This window comes from Ictidomys tridecemlineatus, chromosome 15 (genome assembly GCF_052094955.1).
Source record: "Ictidomys tridecemlineatus isolate mIctTri1 chromosome 15, mIctTri1.hap1, whole genome shotgun sequence".
NCBI lineage: Eukaryota > Metazoa > Chordata > Mammalia > Rodentia > Sciuridae > Ictidomys > Ictidomys tridecemlineatus.
In genome coordinates, this window is record NC_135491.1 from 276,747 (window position 1) to 296,342 (window position 19,596).

Below are 19,596 nucleotides of genomic sequence, written 5' to 3' on the forward strand. Positions count from 1 at the left end.
ATCTTTATGTATTAGTTATTTTCCCATTTTATAGAAAGATGAGGGAATATGCCAAAGGTTACCCATTTGTGAAACGAGCTTAGGGACTGGAGGCAATGTTGGTTGACTCCAGAATAAAAAACTTTTAACTTTATTGCCTATTATAGGGTGGATCTTTGTTCTCCTGGTCATTATTCATTTTAACTAGAATGGATGAAACAGGCTTATTTATCTGAAACCTTCTATTTTTAAACATTTAAGAATACATCTTGGCCATCTCTTCAAGCAAGTAAGATGAACCATACTCTTAAAAGGGGTGTAGTCTGTTGTAACTGTAGAAAATTTAGAGAATGCCTGGGTTTGAGAAATAGGGGAGACGGAAAGTAAGGAGGAGCAGAAAAGGGCCAGGGCTTGCATTTGTCTTTAGATGTTTTTTGAGGTGCCTGAAAAACAACTCTGTGAATCTGCCTAACTTTTGCTTTATTGCCCAAACCAGATCACTGTAGCCCTCTCACCTCTTCCTTTTATTGTCCCCATAGTGAGCCTCTGCTCCATTCTGTGCATTCTATCTTTTGTTTTTTTAATAGACACTTAAATATTTGTTAGGTGAACAGCCACATATGTTTTTGTAATGATTTTTGAGTCCTTCACAGTGTTCACCATAAAGAATGGGCACCATCTATGACATGATGACCTTACAGAGGATATGCATGGACTTTTATGGACAGATGTGCAAAATTTTAGAAGTCATAATGAGTGACTGTTGGAGTCCTGAGGACAACCTCCAAGTTTGATTTACTAGGAAAATTCAGAGAACTCATCTTGTTGCCATGGTCAGTGGTTATTATTTATTATAGCCAAAGGGTGTAAAGCACTTACTAAAGGGAGAGACTCACTGGCTGAGGAAACCAGGCACTACTTTCTTGAGCCTGTCTCAGTGAAGTCATATTAGATATACTTAATGTAAGCTTTATCTGGAACTTAACAATCACATATGAGATTCTATTAGGGAATCTTGATGCTCATTGCAGAGAATTTGCACTGGACATGTTTTCCAGAACATACAATTCCAGACCTCCAAAAAGATAGCAGGTGTTCCTCATAAGCCATATTGTTGACACAAACAATTAAGGCACATGGACCTGACCACTCTTCATTTCTAGGAATAATGTGCAATCTGAAAAATAATGTCCCAAACTCCAGCCAGGTGTGAAGCTTGGAAGCTCAAAGGATAATCAGTCTCCAGCTTACTATGTTGTATCTTCAGTCACTTAAAAGGGACTCAGCTACTAAATTCAAAATTCTTTATCATTAAGCAAATATAATTTTCTACAACATATATCAGTTATAGCTTTCAGATGAAGCCTTACACATATAAACCATTAATTTAATAGGTGGCAATTCTTAAACCAGTATTTAATTTAGGAAACACAAGGTACAGCCGGGTACCATGGTGCATGCCTATAATCTGGGCAACTTGGGAGGCTGAAGCAGGAGGATTGCATGTTCAAAGCCAACTTCAGCAACTTAGTGAGGCCTTATTTTAAAATAAAAAGTAAAAGGGCTGGGGATGTGACCCAGTGGTTAAGCATCCCTGGATTCAATGCCTGATGGGAAAAAAAAAAAACCAGAGGTAGTCTGGTGAGAAAAAACCTTTTTCTCTGCCTAATATGTACACATACATACATTGGCAAGTGGTCTGACTTGCAAATATTCCCTGTTAGCCTTCCTTTCTGTAAAGATGGAAGATAAATGCTGTGTATTTCTATATCACATGTCAGTAATTTCTTTGTTCCTGCTATTGAATGTTATATCCTCTGAGTATAGCAAAGATTAAAGAATATGGGGTTCATGAAGACTTCATGCATCATTAATTTGAAATTAAAGAACATCTTGTTGCAGACTTAGTCACTTACAGGTCTGTGAGTCTATTTTGGAGGGAGTGAACACATTATGCTCCACCTAAGAGGGCCCTCTACAGAGACAAGCAGGAGACTTAGAGGAATCCAGTCTCTTACTGTGTGCAGCTTACTTTTCACACTGACTGGCCCACACCTGGCTTTTCCTTTCTGCACTTGTCTCCATAGCGTTTAATGATGTGCTTCAGTCTTAAGGATTAAAGACAATATTTGCTTACAATTTTTAAATTTTAGTCATAAGCAAAAATGGGTTTATGTTAGGCATTTCTTTTTTTTTTTAAAGAAGAGAGAGAATTTTTTAATATTTATTTTTTAGTTTTCAGCGGACACAACATCTTTCTTTGTATATGGTGCTGAGGATCGAACCCGGGCCGCACGCATGCCAGGCAAGCCACATCCCCAGCCCTATGTTAGGCATTTCACAACAAAATGGGCTTAGTTATGTTATTAGATGTTCACTTTATTTTGCTTCCTTCGGAGCACCATCAAGGGCATTGACCTGGCAGTCAGACTATGCTTTCTGTCCTTGTTCTTAACTACTGAAGACCTTTAAGAAAATTCTTATCTCTTCTGCCTGTTTATCAGGGTCTAGCAAATGAACCCACCAACTCCCTGCCATTACTACCCCAGGGCTAGATGTCAAGGAAATAGGATGGTCTCTACTAATTAGCCAATCCTAAACCTTAGTTGGCTTACTTGCCTTGCCTACTCTGTGCTGAAAAAGCACAATAAAGGCTCTTGACCTTGCTTTCCCCTCACCTGGTGACCAACTCTATGCTTTTCCACCTGGCCTCACGTTATGGTGTGTGACATTCCTCTTGGGGACCTTAACAAAGGACCAAGACATGTCTTGGCAATTGTACCAAGGTCATTTGGCTCACCACCCCTGGGCAGTAAAATTGGCATTTAGAAATGACCCAGCAAGTCATTAATAAGTTGGTAAATTTAAGTTCAGGAAAGCAAACAAGGTTTTTCCGCGGGATTTCCAACAGGTTGTTGGGGATCAAACAAGAAAAGATTAAGAACTATGGACCGAAGAGGGTCAGTGCCGAGAGGAACTGTTCAAGTAGTGACCAGACGTCTACCCGAGGTTCTACGTGGGCTTTCAGAAAGCGAGCCTCCCCGTGGCCCCTCACTTGCGACACTGCGGGAAAGGGTCCAGCCAACTCCTCCGGGGTCTCCTACACAGACGTCCTCCGGACGCACTTCCGGCCTTTACGAAGGCGCCGTCCCCGGGCCTGCCTAATGCTCCCTCTCCAGGAGGCCCCCGGTCCCCTGGGCCGCGAGCACCGGCAGCAGCGTGGTCTTTCAGCCGTTTCCCCCACACAATCACTCGCCCTCTCCGGCCGGTCGGTCCCCGCGACGACTCGGGCAGCGATCACCTGCTTTGCCTTCACTCTCCCGCTCCGACTTGGGCCTCCGACGTCGTCAGGACGCCGCCCACCCCTCAACTGTCCACCTTCCCCGCCTCTCCCTCCGCAGACTCCGGGCATCGTCTCCGCCCGCCACGCGGAGGCCGCACAGGGGAGCAGCCCGCCTCCCGAGATTCGGCCTGGCTGGGCGGATAACCGACGGTCTGGACCCCCGGTTACAAAAAAAAAAGAAAACAACAAAAGAACAGCGCCTGAGGCGGATTCGCACTTGGGGGCAGCCTTGAGGCAAGGCCGCGCTACCCAGGGAGCACTGCGGCGCGCTCTGGCCAATGAGGGCCCGCGGCAGGCCGCTTCCGGCGGCGGCGCTACGTCACCTCCCGGCGCCCGTCAGCCCGGGCCCGGCGCAGGGACTGCATCGCGGGTGCAGTGTTTCGGCTCGGCCGTTTTTGGGTCCGGCATCCCGCACCCCGCCGGTGTCCAGGGCCGCCCGCGCGCTGGGAACCGGGAGACAGGCGCGCGGCGCGGCGGGCGGCAGGGTCGTCCCCGGCTCAGCATGGCGGTGCTGGACCCCGCGAAGGTGAGCGGCCAGGGTTCGGCTTTGCAGCTCCTCTGCTAGAGTGAATGAGGCTTCCTCCTGAGGCCCAAGTCTAAACACCCGCCCCGGAGGCCACCTCCGACCTCATGGCCTTCCGTTCTAGGTACTCTGGACTCACAAACCTGACGGACGGTGCTGAGTTCCCTTCCTCTTGTCGCCCTTGCCCTTGCCTTTGTTTTGCCTGGGACTGCCTCTACGTCTTTGCAGGGCTTCTAATGTTCTCTGGTTTCTGCTCAGGCTTACCTTGTTTGGAGAGGCCTTTTCCTAACAGTTCAGGTTAAGTGGCCCTTCCGTGTCTACTCGGTGTCTGGAATTTTTGTGCAGGGATTTTGGTAAAATTAAAGGCGCTTGCTGGGTTAGTTTGTCCAGAATGTTGTGGGAGCAAAGAGGAAAGAAGTAATTGCAGAAGAGCCATAATATCAGTCCTGAATGGATTCTTTGCTGTGCACTGATAGGAATTAGGTATTGTGCGGAGCCATTCTCACGTGATTGGGCACCTCCCGCTTTGGATGTGAGGCGCTCTGGCTAAACTGTGTCGGAGCTTTCCTGACCCTCTCCTGGTGCGAGAGCCTGTCCTGAGGGTGTGACTGACCCTGACCTTGGAGTGCTGCCCCCCTCAACCTTCATTGGATGGAATTCTCCCCTGAATTTCTTGTTCCCCAATAAAAGGCCACACTCCCCCCCCTCCCTCCCTCCCTCTCTCTCTCTCTCTCTCTCTCTCTCTCTCACTCTCTCTCACTCTCTCTCACTCTCTCTCACTCTCTCTCACTCTCCTGCTAGCCCTGAAAGGTAACTGAGTCTGTGTTTATTTCAATCTCACTAGCTAACTTTTATGCTAAGAACCTCTTTAATGAAACCAGTGCGCTGGTCGCATGGTGGAAGGTATAACTTCATTTAATTGCCATCATCTTAAAGTTATTAGGATCTTTCATCATTACTGTTTTACATAAGAGGAACTTGAAGTTTACAGAAGATGAGTTACCTGCCCCAGAGAATGATAGTTTTTATGTATTGTAAACTAACAGCTATTAACAGCGCCTGTGTTCTCTACCCAGAGGGACAGGGAGGCTGGGGTAGACACCTAAAATAAACTTTGCGAGGGGAGCATGCTTTCTTCCCAAATGTAACATTGGGCACGTGGTGACGATGCATTTCAGGCAGGTGGAACTGTGTGTGGACACAAGAAAGCTGTATTGGTTAAAAGGACTCCTCAGAGGACCTGTCTGGTTCCTTGCCCCCAACTGATGACACATCCTAGGAGAGATGGTGAGACTTTTTGATGGCTGTTCCATCCTGCATATCCAGGAAAAACATGTCCAGTCAAGGGCCCATGTTCTCAACCACCACCTGCTGTGTCCTCTTTGACCATTGTACCCTGTTCCTGAAGTGTCTTGGCTCAACAATGAGTGCTGGCAAAATTCAGGTAGGAAAAAGAAGCAATGACTCATTATCAATTCTCCCTGGGCATCTTTGAAGCCCAGGAGGAACAAAGAAAGCCAAGGGAACTTGTTTAGGCCCTGCTACTTCCCAGGCAAGAGCTATAAACTCAGATGATTCATCTTTGAGGTGAGTGATGGTGATTCCTCTTCTGTACTCTTCTACGAATGTCTGTGGAACTATTTTCAGAAGTGCCTGAGATGGGTATAACAGTAAAAATTTATCTGGAGTTCTCTATATCCTTATCAACCGAGGATTAACTACAAACAGAAGAGTGTGATGGTTGCATAATTAGACTGTAGACTAGAGGAACCTGGGTCCAGATTCTACCTCTGCAGGTGAACTTGGGGTGAGCTCATAGAGCTTCCTGGACTTCAGATCTCTGAGGTTGAAATGGAAATGATGATGGTGTTGACCTCAGGGGCTGTGGCCTGTTATTTGTGTTTCTTTAAAAATACTTTTAATTCTTATGACTGTTCATAGTGATATAGAAAATACTGTTGCATTTAGCTGGGGATAGATGCTCAGACATGCTGAGGGCCATTGTCAAGTAGGAATGACGCTTCAAAATTTCCTTGCCCCATGTTAAATGGATTTCGCTGTTGACCTTGCTTGTGTGTTTGAGAAAGGTGACCCTGCTCAATGACCAGGGTGGATCCAGGATTAGGGTGTATCCTACAGGAAGTATCCCCATCCTTGGGTTTAGGGCGTGACAATAGGAGTTTTATGGAAGTTGGAGGTTGAAGATTATTGCTGCTTGGAGTAGGGCGTGCCTGCTGCCTGAGTTCCCACTGAGTTCTCCTGGAGAAAAAGTATTTAGGATGTGTATTGTGCGGGAGATTGGGATGGCCCCTGAACCTGTGTGAGATCGGAATAAAGAATTGCTGTTTGAACCTACAAAGCTGTGTGGTGGCTCGTGATTCTGTGCCAAGCCGAGACATTGGCATTTGGCAAGACAGATTAAATAAGGGCTCCACAGTCACACATAAGAGGAAGCAAGTGTTGATTTCCAGAGCTTGTTTTTAACCCTAGAAATCTGGCTCCTGAGCTGGGGACTTAAGATACTTTAACATACAAAGTCTCCAATACAAGCCAGGTGCACAGCGGGGACCAGTAAGACTCAGGTGCTGTTGCTCTTGCTTCTGACATTGTTTTTACTTGTGTTATTTTCTTCGTTCCTCTGATATTCCCCAAGCACTACTTTTCTGTGCCTCATAGTCCACTCAGAATTGTCCTAGCCTTGTTTTGAGTCCCAGTGTCTTTCTGCTAAGAGACTTTGCTTTCCTTTGCTGCTGTAATATGTCCAAAGCAGTGTCACCTCCTCGAGCCCAGTATAGAGCTGGGACTTCTGGAGGCATTTGGTGATTGGGACTTTGGGTCTCCACATTTTTTACAGTGCTCAAGTGACAGGTACTAATATTATCCAGCAGGCCCACAGCAAATACTACTGCTCGTCTTTGACATTTCAGGTGTCTGTGACCTTCAAGGATGTGGCTGTGACCTTCACCCAGGAGGAATGGAGGCAGCTAGATCTGACCCAGAGGACCTTATACTGGGATGTGATGCTGGAGACCTGTGGGCTTCTGGTTTCTCTGGGTAAGGTCTCTCCTTTTTGTCATATGGCCACCAGAAGCCTCCCTTCCTCCCTCTGGCTCAAGGGCTGGCTGGTGAAGAAGGCCTCAGGAGCTGCCTTTCCTGTTCTCCACAATTTGGGGCTTTGTGTATGTTGTGTGTGCTCACCTCTTTTTTTTTTTTTTTTTTTTGACGGAGGGGCTACAGGGATTGAACCCAAGGGCATTCAGCCACTGAGCCACATCCCCACCTATTTTGTATTTTATTTACAAAGTCTGAGTTGCTTAGCATCTCACCATTGCTGAGACTGGCTTTGAATTTGCCATCTTCCTGTCTCAGCTTCGCGAGCCACTGGGATTACAGGAGTGTGCCACCGTGCCTGGTTTGTGTTCATCTCTTCTTGATTTCCTGTGTCTCGGCAAGAGTTGGGAAGAGAAACAGTTTGGCTCTGGTAATAGTCAAAGGAGAGGGGTGTGATGGAAGGAAATTTGCATGTTTTGCAAAACCCAGAGGCAGCATTTTCAGCCAGGTCCCATGGGGAGCTGGGACAGCACCTGGGAGAAAGCATGACTGTGCTGTGACTTCTGAGTCTCCTTCTGCCCCTGTCTTTGCACAAAGGCTTTTTTTTTTTTTTTTTTTTTTCCTGTCACATGGATTATCTCTGAGGCCCACACATTTCTTGCCTATTTTTCTACATATTTATTGTTTATTATTATTATTGTTTTTCTGTTTACATTCCTTTTAAAAATTGTTCTAGCAAGTATGGAAAATAAGGCCATTACAGTGAGTCCCTCCTTCTGTTTAATTCATTTACTTTAAGAGAGAAACTTTCACTGCAAGATGCCATTCTTTGCGTTTGGCAGTAAAAGTTATTTCTGAGCTGGGCATGGTGGCACGTGCCTATAATTTCTGAGGCAGAAAGATCACAAGTTTAAAGCCAGCTTCAGCAAAAGTGAGGTGCTAAGCAACTCAGTGAGACCCTATCTATAAATAAAATACAAAATAGGATGGGGATGTGGCTCAGTGGCCAAGTGCCCCTGAGTTTAATCCCCAGCCCCCCACCCCAGAAAAGTTATTTCTGTTGTGAGATATTGATAATAGTAGCTGATATTTGTGCAGATATCTATATGTACCCAAATGACCATGTGGGATTCCCTCCCAATTTCTTACTTTTTAGTGGTTCATGAAATATTGAAGGCTGGAGTCACTGCACTTTACTCTGGCCTCTGTTCCCTGAAGAATGAATCTTCCTAATGATGGCTGCTTCTCACCTCCACAGCTCAGTTGGTCTAAGGCTGTTAACTCCACACAGATGTGCTTGCTGGCTCATTAGTGTAGCACTGGGAAACCAGCGTCGGGGGCCAGACCCCAGAGTCTAGGCCCACTTGTACTGCTCTTGAGCTGTGTATTTCTGAGAAAGGGGTCTAGTAAAGACCCCTCTGTGCCTCAGTTATCTCATAGGTAGAATGGGCCAGCGTAGCATTGTACAGGGCTCTCATGTATGTACCTGACTCACAGTAAGTGCCTGGTGAGAATAGCCTTGTGCAGGTTATCAGTTTTGACACCCTGTTGCTTTCACCACTCTTGCTGATACCATCATCATATCATCATATCATTCTTTTTTTTTTTTTTTTTTTAGAGAGGAGAGAGAGAGAGAGAATTTTTAATATTTATTTATTTAGTTCTCAGCGGACACAACATCTTTGTTGGTATGTGGTGCTAAGGATCGAACCCGGGCCGCACGCGTGCCAGGCAAGTACGCTACTGCTTGAGCCACATCCCCAGCCCCAACATATCATTCTTGTGATGATCCTCTTTACTCTCAGGAATGAGATTGCATAATTTTGTCATCAAATTGGCCAGATGCTTGAGGCAACTTAGGTTTCCATCTTGGCCCAGCCAGTTACCATTTCCCTAATTCTGACAGTCATTATCTTCCTGAGCCTTGGTATCTTGGTATCTGGGCAACAGTGCTAATCACAGTGTGTACTTTAAGTGTGTGCTGTGAGAAATTCTCAGGACAAAATATTTTATGCAAGGCCAATAGGAAAAGCAAAGTAACATTTTCCTTACTACATAAAAAAAGACTAGATCAATAAGGACACATACTTCTTTGTGAATGAAAAGATGTAGTAATACTTTAAGTGGTTTTTTTCCCTACTGCATATATTTTAATTTAGAATTCACAAAATATAGTGGATTTAAATTGCTAGGCATAGTCCTTAAGGGGTATATTTGACTCCACCATGTAAATATCAGGTTTTTACTTAGTATTAGGAGTGAAAACTCCATGACAAGGTGGCAGATTATGTCCTGGAGTGACATGAACTCGAGAGCCACACCAGTGAAATCTTCTCAGGAAGTGACATCTGTCTCAGACTCTTAAGTTTAATAGTGAGCTAGAAGTGGTAAGGTATAGGTGCAGTGGCATTTTGATAGAAGGACTGGAGGAGGTGAGGGGACTGCAACTGCAGAGCTGAAGGAAGGGCTGCCTGATCACTGAGTCTAGTGTTGGGCACATGGCAGGTACAAGTGAGCACTTGCTTAGTGATGACTGATGAGTTCTGAGCTATAGGTTGGGATCTTTCAGGTGAACCTTCTGTGGGTCTCTGTGCCTCCAGAGTACTGTGTCTTTAACCCCAGCCAATTTGTGAATAAGTATTTGGCTGCAAGTGACAGAGCACCTCTGTCTTGTAAGGAATGTGTTATCCTACCTCATAAGACTCCTGGGTTACCATGGCTGACCCAGTTATCTGGGGTTTATTGGGTTGGTTTTTGCTTGTTTTTTGTTCTTTTGCTTCTTCTGCTTGGTCTATGTCTTTAGGCACATGCCCTCACAGAAGTCCCAGAGTGCCCCAGGTAAGAGGAATGGAAGACCCCCCCCCCCTCATTTAGCCCTTTTTGGATTACCAGCTTCCTCTTTCTTCAGTCACTGGTGTAGGTCAGCTGCCCACCCCAGACCTTGAAGCATCAGGGAATGCTGTGTGCCAGAGGGATATCAGGATGCTTCTACCTCTTTGGGGACCACAGTTACCCAGAATGTTTAGTCTGATGCCCAGGCTTACCACAGAGATTTCCAGTTGGTCTGAGGGGCAACGAGACATTCCTAGGTCTTAGCAGTTCACACAGGTCAAATACATGTGACTTTGAGTGGTCAGAAAATAACCTCCAGGAAATCATCTGACCATGCTGAGCTTCCTAGGTGGAGACTGGAGTTGGGTCTCTCTGCAGCTGTTTCTCTTGTCTGTGGTGTTGGGTCCCAGAGTGAAGCTTTGCCTTTTGTTTCCAGGAAGCAGTTCAGCATCTTGCTCACTTGGATGGGAGCAACTTCATTTCAGGTTTTCATCCCTGTCCTGAAGCTACAGGCTAGACCGAGGATTTTCTTCTCACTAGGGTCCCTGTGTCCTTTGTTCTCACGCACAGACTGTCCTCTGTTTAAATCAGAGCTGATCTGCTAGTTGGAGCACAGCCAGGAGTTACAGAGAAGAGGGATCTTTCCCAAGGCTCCTGTCCAGGTGGGTGCCAACAGCTGCAAGGGTGGGTTTGTGACAGCTTGAAGAGTTGGGGGTGATATTGCCTTTGAACTTTGAGGGAGCCTTTTTTTTTCTTGTGGCCTCTCTGGGGACTTGGGCCTTTTAATCTGTGGTTTCTTCAGCCACTTATACCACACAGCTCCTGGGGACTCAGCAGGCACAGTCTCTAAGTCAGGCACTTTGCTCTGACTGCTCAGCCTCAACAAGTAGCTTTGACACAGACAGCCTCATGAATTGGGGAAATTGTAAGACCTCATTGTGCCTTTGTGATTTCAGCTGAGGTAGATCTAATTGCACTAACAAATGTACTCAGATCTCCCTGGTTTGGAGTATAAAAACTATTTTCTCACCACTGGGACCATCTGGGTTAAGGGGGACTCTGCACCACAGTTTTTCATGGATCCAGGTTTTTTTCTGTGTATAGCACAAGGAGTCAGTGTGTCCCTGGCATGCTATAGTTGGCAAGGGGCGACCAGCAAGGTAAGATGTCGCACCCTCTTTTGTGTACCTGACATCCTCATGTTCTACTGACAAGATAGCTGGACACACTTGTGTGCGTGGAACTGTGTCAGAAGAGAAGAGTGAGTGTGGTGAACATCTCAGTACGCTGCTCACCTAAGCAGTGGTGGTAATGATGGTTTGTACGTCATTGTGTTGAGGATGTGATCAGTCGTTGGAACGACTACACAGTGTGCCTGACTTCAGTGAGTGGCTCAATAAGAGTAAGCTGTTAGCATTGTCCGTGCTCTGCTAGTGCTATTGAATATATTGATTTTATAAACATACATGCATGCATACACATATGTACTTCGGTAATGTGGACTGACTCAGGGGTATTTCACCACTGAGATAAGCCATACCTCCAGCGATTTTTATTTTTTGAGATGGGGTCTTGCTAAGTTGCCCAGGCTGGCCTTGAACTTATGATCCTCCTGCCTCCTGAATTGTGCATAGTGGTAATATATGATGTTTCCTTCTGAACTTGAGGAAATGAGGCCCATTGAAATCCTCTGTGCTCCATCTTTTCCTGCCTTGACCCTTTCACTCTCCAAGTGTCAGTCACACTCAGAGGGTTCCCTGCTCTGTCTTTTCATTCTTCCCATTTGGTGGAACCTCAGGTGACATTTGGCCTCTCTGCCCCAGATCTGGGCTGCTGAATGCACTAGGGCTGTGGTGATTAGCTTCACCATTGAGTCATGGCCTCTTGCCCAGGCCCCTTTGGCTGTGTCTCCATTGCCCCTTCCCCACACCCATCTTTGTTTGATTATTTGTGGTACTAGGGATGGAACCCAGGCTGCACGGTTGCTAGGCAAGCCCTCTGCCACTGTGCCCCCCGCCCATCTTAATGTAGATCAGGGGTCCCCTGTTCCAGCCACTTCTGGTTTTTTTTTTTTTTTTAATCTCAAGACTTTAATGCTGGCTTATGTTGGATATTATTTCTTTTTTAAAAAAAATTTTAATAGAAGGATACATTTTATTTTTTTATTTTTATTTTTAAAGAGAGAGAGTGAGTGAGTTTTATTTATTTTTTAGTTTTTTCAGCAGACACAACATCTTTGTTTGTATGTGGTGCTGAGGATCGAACCCAGGCTGCACGCATGCCAGGCCAGCGCGCTACCGCTTGAGCCATATCTCCAGCCCTGGATATTATTTCTTTATAAATGAATGTGGTAGAAATGAAGATGTTGGTTGATAGAGTATTGATTTTCTGCATTGTCAAGGCATTTCTAACTAATAATATAACAAAGTTACAGGGGAGATTTCTGCACTTAATAGCAAAATTGTGTGGTGTTCTGTGGAAAGTGAAAAAGTTTAAAGAGTCCAAGGAACACAGAGATTTTGAATTCCAGGGGTCTCAAACAATACCAGGCATGGAGCCATGTTTCCATCTCCTTGTTCTTACTGAATTGTTGATTTCTTTTATGTTGTCATCTCTAATGAGTCCTTTTGATCATTGTATTTCCTTCAGGTAGCAACACAAATTCTAAAACCACAGAGCTCACCCCTGCTTGTCTGGCCTGGCCTGAAGGAGCCTCACATCAGCAACAACTGACACTGAGGATGTCAGGGGACTCCCAGTTGGGGCAGTATAGGGGTCTGGATGGGACATCTGAAATGCAGAAAGGACTCTCGAGACCAGGGATTGAGAAGCTTCCTGAGCACATGGGCCCTGGACACTGTGGCATGAGAATGGCTGATTCTGTATATTCAAGGACTATGCACATCTCTCCAGGTGATGTTCTGTGTATCTGTGACACAGTGGACCAGATGCAGGTCCCTTGAAGGATGCAGGGGAAAATTCCTACAAATGCAAGGACTGTGGGAAAGTGTTTAATAAGAATTGTCTCCTCATTCGGCACGAGTGGATCCACTCTGGAGTGAAGCCCTGTGAGTGCACAGAATGTGGGAAGACCTTCAGCAAGAGCACACATCTCCTCCAGCACCAGATGATCCACACCGGAGAGAGGCCTTACAAGTGCTTGGAGAGTGGGAAGGCCTTCAACCGCAGATCTCACCTTATAAGGCACCAGCGAATCCACAGTGGGGACAAGCCTTACAAGTGCAGCGAATGTGGAAGTGGGAAGGCCTTCACCCACCGCTCCACCATTTTTTTTTTTTTTTTAAGAGAGAGAGAATTTTTTTTAATATTTATTTTTTAGTTTTCGGTGGACACAACATCTTTATTTGTATGTGGTGCTGAGGATCGAATCCAGCGCCTCGCGCATACCGCTTGAGCCACATCCCCAGCCCCACCGCTCCACTTTTGTCTTGCATAACAGGAGCCACACTGGAGAGAAACTTTTTGTGTACAAAGAATGTGGCAAAGCCTCTCGTGATTAGGCCGGGTTTCTTTCAACACTACATCATCCACACTGGGGAGAAGCCCTATGAGTGTACGGAGTGTGGGAAGGCCTTCAGCCGACGGTCATACCTCAAGTGGCACCAGCAGGCCCACACTGGAATGAGACCCTTTGAGTGTAGTGAGTGTGGGAAGGCCTCTGTGAGAGCGCTGACCTCATTCAGCACCACATAATCCACACTGGGGAAAAGCCCTACATGAGCATGGAATGTGGGAAGGCCTTCAGCCACATGTCTCGCCTCAAACAGCACCAGCGCATCACACTGGGGAGAAGCCTTACGTGTGCAGTGGGTGTGGGAAGGCCTTCACCCACTGCTCCACTTTCATCTTACATAAAAGGGCCCACACTGGAGAAAAACCCTTTGAGTGCAAAGAATGTGGGAAAGCCTTTAGTGACAGAGGAGACCTCATTCGTCACTTCAGTGTCCACACTGGGGAGAAGCCCTATGAGTGCATGCAGTGTGGGAAGGTCTTCAGCCGACAGTCCCACCTCACAAGGCACCAGCAGATTCACAGTGGGGAGAAGCCCTATGAGTGTATGGAATGTGGGAAATCCTTCTGCTGGAGCACAAACCTCATCCGGCATGCCATCATCCTCATTGGAGAGAAGCCCTATAAGTGCAGTGAGTGTGGGAAGGCCTTCAGCCGCACCTCATCCCTCACCCAGCACCAGGGTTTCACCGTGGGAGAAACCCTGTCAGCGCAGCAGAGGAGGGCCCCTTTTTACAAGTTGGAAAGCTTCCGTCAACATCTCAGGACTCATGTTAAGGAAAATTTTTTTAATGTGACCACTGAGTAAAACCAGTGATCAAAGGCAACTTCCACCTCAGCCTCTGGCCATTCATGCCAAGAGAAACTCCTTTAGTGACATCTCTGAAAAAAAGATGTCATAAATCACTTGTCATCTGAAGAGTCATGTCTGAAATGGACGCAGCCTAGACTTCTACGTCTGAGAGTTCCTCCATGAGGGAGACCCAGTGATTACTATGCTCTTAGAAAAACCTTGAGCCACATCTTTCTTCTTAGTTTAGATTAAAATGTTATTTCAGGTATTTTTTTTAAAGGAGGAGGATAAGGCTTGGTGTGTAGCTTAGGGCTTCATGTGCAAAGTCCTGAGTTCAGTCCTCAGAGACAGCAGCACCACCGAGGGAGAAAAGAGGAGGAAATGCAGGCACATCTTTGTTCAGGCCTCTTTGATAAGCACTTTGCCATCTCTTCATGATTGTACTTGGGAAAAGGAAAGTGTTGTTTCAGAAATGAAAGAGCCCTGTTTCCAGTGTGCACACTCATGGTGTCCATTGTCAGAACAGTTAGACTGGGAGGGTGGGTAGACCTGGAAAGCCACCTTTGTCCCCTGAAACATTAGGGGACAGAGGCAACACCTCTGTCTGAGGAGCAGGAGCGCAGTCTGTTGGGAGACTAGAGGCTTGTGTTGTGAAGTGCTTCTGTTCACGGAGATGAGGCTGCACACACAACTGCACATCTTCACTGCATTTGTGTGTGAGTGTGTGTGTGTGTGTTGCTGGGGATTGAACCCAGGGCCTTGTGCATGCAAGGCAAGCACTGTACCAACTGAGCTATATCCCCAGCCCTCTTCACTGCACATTTAAAGCTGAGTCTTTTTAAACAACTATTTCTTATGCCTTGGTCCACCCACCTCATACTTTCCTGATCCCAGTCTGTACATAGTCTTTATTTTCCTGTGGGATGGGGATGATAGTGTTCCTGACAGTTAACTCAGCTGGGGCCCAGTTCTTCCCTCGGATTCAGCTTTCTCTCCTCTTATCCTTCCTGAAGCTTCTGCATGTCCCCCCAAGCAATTTTCTAGAGGTCAAATTAAAGCCAAAACAAAATAAAATGCAAGGCTAAATTAGGTTAAAGGAGCAGGACAAACACTTTAAGAAACAAAACATAAAAGCAATCTTATTTTTGATGTTATAAAAATATAACGGTGAAAATCCACCGTGGAGTGTCTGTAATGTCAACAGGTGAGCCTGCAGTTTCATGGGAGTCACCTTCATCACCAGGGACTTAGTCCCTGTTGACTACTAGTACTACTATGGATCCTCTTTTGGAGTGTAGGTTTTGAGCTACATGAAGTAGTATTACTCAGCATTAAAAAGCATGTTGTACAGAAGGATAAAAATGTTTACTTTGAACTCTCATGTAAAAATGTTTACATGTTTACTTTGAACTCTCATGTAAAAATGTTTACATGTTTACTTTGAACTCTCCACTGAGCTTTTGAGGTGACCACGGGTAATTCACACTGGCATTGTAGGGAGCGTCATTTTGTGTTGTGTTAATCTGTGTCGTCATTGTTTTGGCAGTTCTTTGTTCCTTTCATGTAGTGTCTTAGAACTCTTCACCAAATTGTCAATCCTATGAATTTTTCCTTCGTCCTTTCTTTCTTGTAGGTTCTGCGTATTTATTCTTCCTTTTCCCTTCCTTTCCCTTCTCACTTCTTTCCTTCCCCTCTCTCCCTCCCCCCCTTCTCTCTCTCCCTCTCTTTCTTCTTTCTTCCAGGATCACTTTCCCACTGAGCTCCTTTTTATTTTGTGAGACAGGGTCTCACTAGTTTCTTAGGGCCTCCTTAAGTTGCTGAAGTTGGCTTTTTAAACTTGCTACCCTCCTGCCTTAGCTTCCAGAGTGGCTGGGATTATAGGCATGTGCTCCAGCACCTGGCTCTCATATTTTATCTTAAATTTTACCTTTTTAGTTTGAATCTCTGAACCATACTGTTAATTTTGTTTTACTGCATGAGGTTTTAGGTTTTTTCTCTTGCTGTTGCCTATGAATGTTCAGTTCCAGCACCATTTTTTTTCCCCTAAAGACTGGCCTACCTATATTTAATTGTGTTGCAGTAATTCACTTGCAGGTCAGCATGGGAAAAGAAAGAAAAAGAAGAAGCAGAGCAAGCGAAGCAGCAGCAGAAAAAAAAAGTCCTTTATTGTGTACAAGCGATCTTTTTATAGTATTGTGAACAAAGAAGGCAGCCTTACAATATCAATAAATCAGGTCTTTCAGTTAATTAAACATAGCATATAGAAGTTTTACTTTCTAATCAGAAGTGACCCGCTTCTCAAGGCTAATCTAGTCTTGGCCCGGAGTATGTTGAGCTCTGCTCTTTGTTAAGAACAGATAATAAAATTTTTCTTAGTGCCCTCCTAGCCCACTTGGCAGAACATCCCGTTTGCAGGCAAGTCCTCCCAAGGACAGCAGACACCTTGTTTTCAAGCATGTCCGCTGTTACCTTATCTAAACCTTGAAGGAGCCTCTCGTTTGCAAGTAGGCCCTCCCAAGGACAGCAGACACCTCGTTTTCAAGCATGTCCGATGTTACTTATCTATACCTTGACAGAATAGCCCGTTTGCAGGCAGACTCCATCAAGGACAGTAATAATAATGCAGTTACATCTGATTCTCTACATAATTGCTTTTATGGCTTAGTCAAATATCATTAGGTTTCTTCATGTTGGTCTCTTTCTGCATTCTCTATTTTATTTATCCAATTGTCCATGTTATTGGCAGAGGCCAAAACTTCTGCTCACCAAACTATCTTGTTTTACTATGTTGGGTCTTACAGTCCATAAATATGATGTCTCTTGTTTAGATCTCCTTCATTTATCTCATGTTTTGCAATTGTGGACATATTTTTTTATAGACTTTTTGTAGGTATATCTTATGGAACCATGTTTTTGTGATATTTAGGGTTTTATTTATTTGTTTAGTTAGTTATGGGGTGTGCTGGGGATTAAATCCAAGGGTATTTTGCCACTAAGCTATATCCTCAGTCATTTTGAGACAAGGTCTCACTAATTTGCTGAAGCTGGCCTTGGAAGATCCTCTTGCCTCAGCTTTCTGGGTCACTGGGATTATAGGTATGTGCCACCATGCCCAGCTGTTTTTGTTTTGCTCGCTCTTTGTTGTCCAGTCTGGCCTTGAACTCCTGAGCTCAAGTAGTCCTTCCTCAGCCTATAATCCTGGTAGGTGCTGACCATACCAGACTTGAAATCGAGGTTTTAATTTGATGTTGCACATGATCTTTGCCTTTGGAGGGAAATATAATTTTTACATATTGACCCTGTAAGTTATGACTTTGGTGATCTCACCTATTAGGTCTAGCTGTATGTTTCAATAGATTCCTCAGGATTTTCTTAATAAAATATGTTATTAACAAATACAGAACCAATTTCTTGATCTATATCCTATATATCCCTTCACTTTCTTTTCCTCTCTTCTTTACTACCTAGATCTATACGTGTTGAATAAAATGGTTTAAAAAAAATAAGAAGAATTGAGGCCTGCACGGGCCCCAACTTGTCTCTATGGTTTGGAAATGCTATCTGCTTTGTATAACAAAATGGCGGTTTTGTTTTCTGGAAACAGTCATCATGTTCTCTGAAAAGTCCTCTTACATGTTATCTTTGCCATTTGCCAGTGATAGTAGGGCTGGGTTGGAGGCCTTGTGAGTCTAGGGTTTTGTTGAGGTCTGGAGTGATGATAGTGATCGTTACCAAAAAAATCCAGAGTGGGGCATAGATACCTCCAGAGCCTGGGATCATGGCAAGCATAGAAGTGTGTTCCTTAGAAAACCGGTATAGTTCTAAAAAATATCTTGTGATGTATCATACACAAAATATATACGGTGAAATTTTCAATAAGGTCATTACTAGGCGGACCTCATACATTGGGATAAAGGACAGAATGTTGTTCATGTATGCGGTATGAACTGAGGGAAAGCAAGTTTGTGTCTGGAAAGCTACTGGAAATGTTCTATCTTTTGCTCTGCCTGAGATTTCATAGGAAACATGTAGGGAGCCTTCGGTCTGTGTACTGAATGTGTCTATTAATCTCATTGATATATGTATAAAAAGAAAAATAATTTTACTTGTGGACTCACACCTTTTCATTAAAAAATGGAAAAAGTTTAGCATGCCCTGCATAAGCTCATTGGATTGGAAATTCTGCCCAACACTGGAGAGGATAGTGTTCTCCAGAATTCACTGATTTTGTTGCTTTTCTTCATGGTTTGTTAACTTAAATGTGTACAACTAATAGTAGCTATGGTGTTTTGTCTGCTTTGAAACTTACATGAATAGTGCTATAGAGATACTTTTTTGTATTTCCAGGAAAAAGTACTGTATTCAGATATTTTTAAATGAATGCACACATTTCTAATTATCAGAGTTTTTTTTTAACAATAGGTAAATGAAATGGTAATTCTTTAGACTTCCTTTTTTAAAATATTTACATTTTAGTTTTCAGCAGACACAACATCTTTGTATGTGGTGCTGAGGATCGAACTCAGGCCACACACATGCCAGGGGAGCACGCTACCGCTTGAGCCACATCCCCAGCCCCTCCTTTAGACTTCCTTAATGGTACCTCATGAAAATGATGCAGATGACATTATTTAGGGTTTGTCATATGCAACCCTTCAAATTGAATCTCATCATAATTTTAAAACAAAACAAATCATATGTATATATATATACATACATACATATATATATATATTGGCTCAGTGATAGCACACCCCTGGGTTCAATCCTCAGTATTGGAAAAAACAACAAACAATAACACAAAAAACAACTAGTACACTTGTGCCTTTATGTAAAACTTTACTCAGTATCTATGTGGCTAGTTTCCAAATCAGGGAGTAATTTTATTTAATATTTGCCAATAATACTTGCCAAGATGTATCCCTGACACAATTCCTTAGAATATATGTGCAAATGTGTTAATGCTAATGAGAACAATAATAGTTTTTTATTTATTGGTCAGTGTGTAAAGAGTAATTTTTAATGTAAATTTTATGGGTAATTTAGTAGTATTTCTAATTTCCAGTAATGAGACTCGAGTTTGTTAAGGCTGAGTGCTCAATTCCATCCCCCAAATTTATTTCCTTTTCCCTTCCCCTCTCCCTCCATTCCACCTCTTCTCCTCCTTTCTTTTTCATGGAGACTGAACTCAGGAGTACTCTACCACAGAGCTACTGTCCCAACCACCCCCTTTAAAAATAAATTGAGATAGGGTTTTACTAAATTATCCAAGTTGGCCTTAACTTTGGACCATGCTCCTTCAACCTCCTGAGAAGATGGAATTACAGGTGTGTACCATCATGCCCAGTTTACTCTGTGCCCCCTCCTCATGCCACAGGAGAAGAGGTGCCTCAGAAGAAGGGTCTAAGGAGTTCCAGGAGAGAAGGGGTAACTTAACTAAGTACCAGTGGGACCCTTGGCTTAGGTGATAATAAAGAATTTTAGCATTCACCACTGGGAGGCATAGAGGTTTATTTAGGAAAGTAGATTCACATTCATGGCTGT

General features: G+C 44.3%; 1 pseudogene across 1 annotated transcript; it reads left to right on the plus strand.

Moving 5' to 3' along the window:
• Nucleotides 1-730: 730 nt before the first annotated feature.
• Nucleotides 731-19,053, plus strand: LOC101956433 (uncharacterized; annotated as a pseudogene). The gene is made up of 5 exons (XR_013431123.1): nucleotides 731-3,848; nucleotides 6,773-6,899; nucleotides 10,299-10,390; nucleotides 12,378-12,993; nucleotides 13,157-19,053. The product of XR_013431123.1 is annotated as an uncharacterized LOC101956433 (transcript).
• The last annotated feature ends 543 nt before the right edge of the window (nucleotides 19,054-19,596 follow it).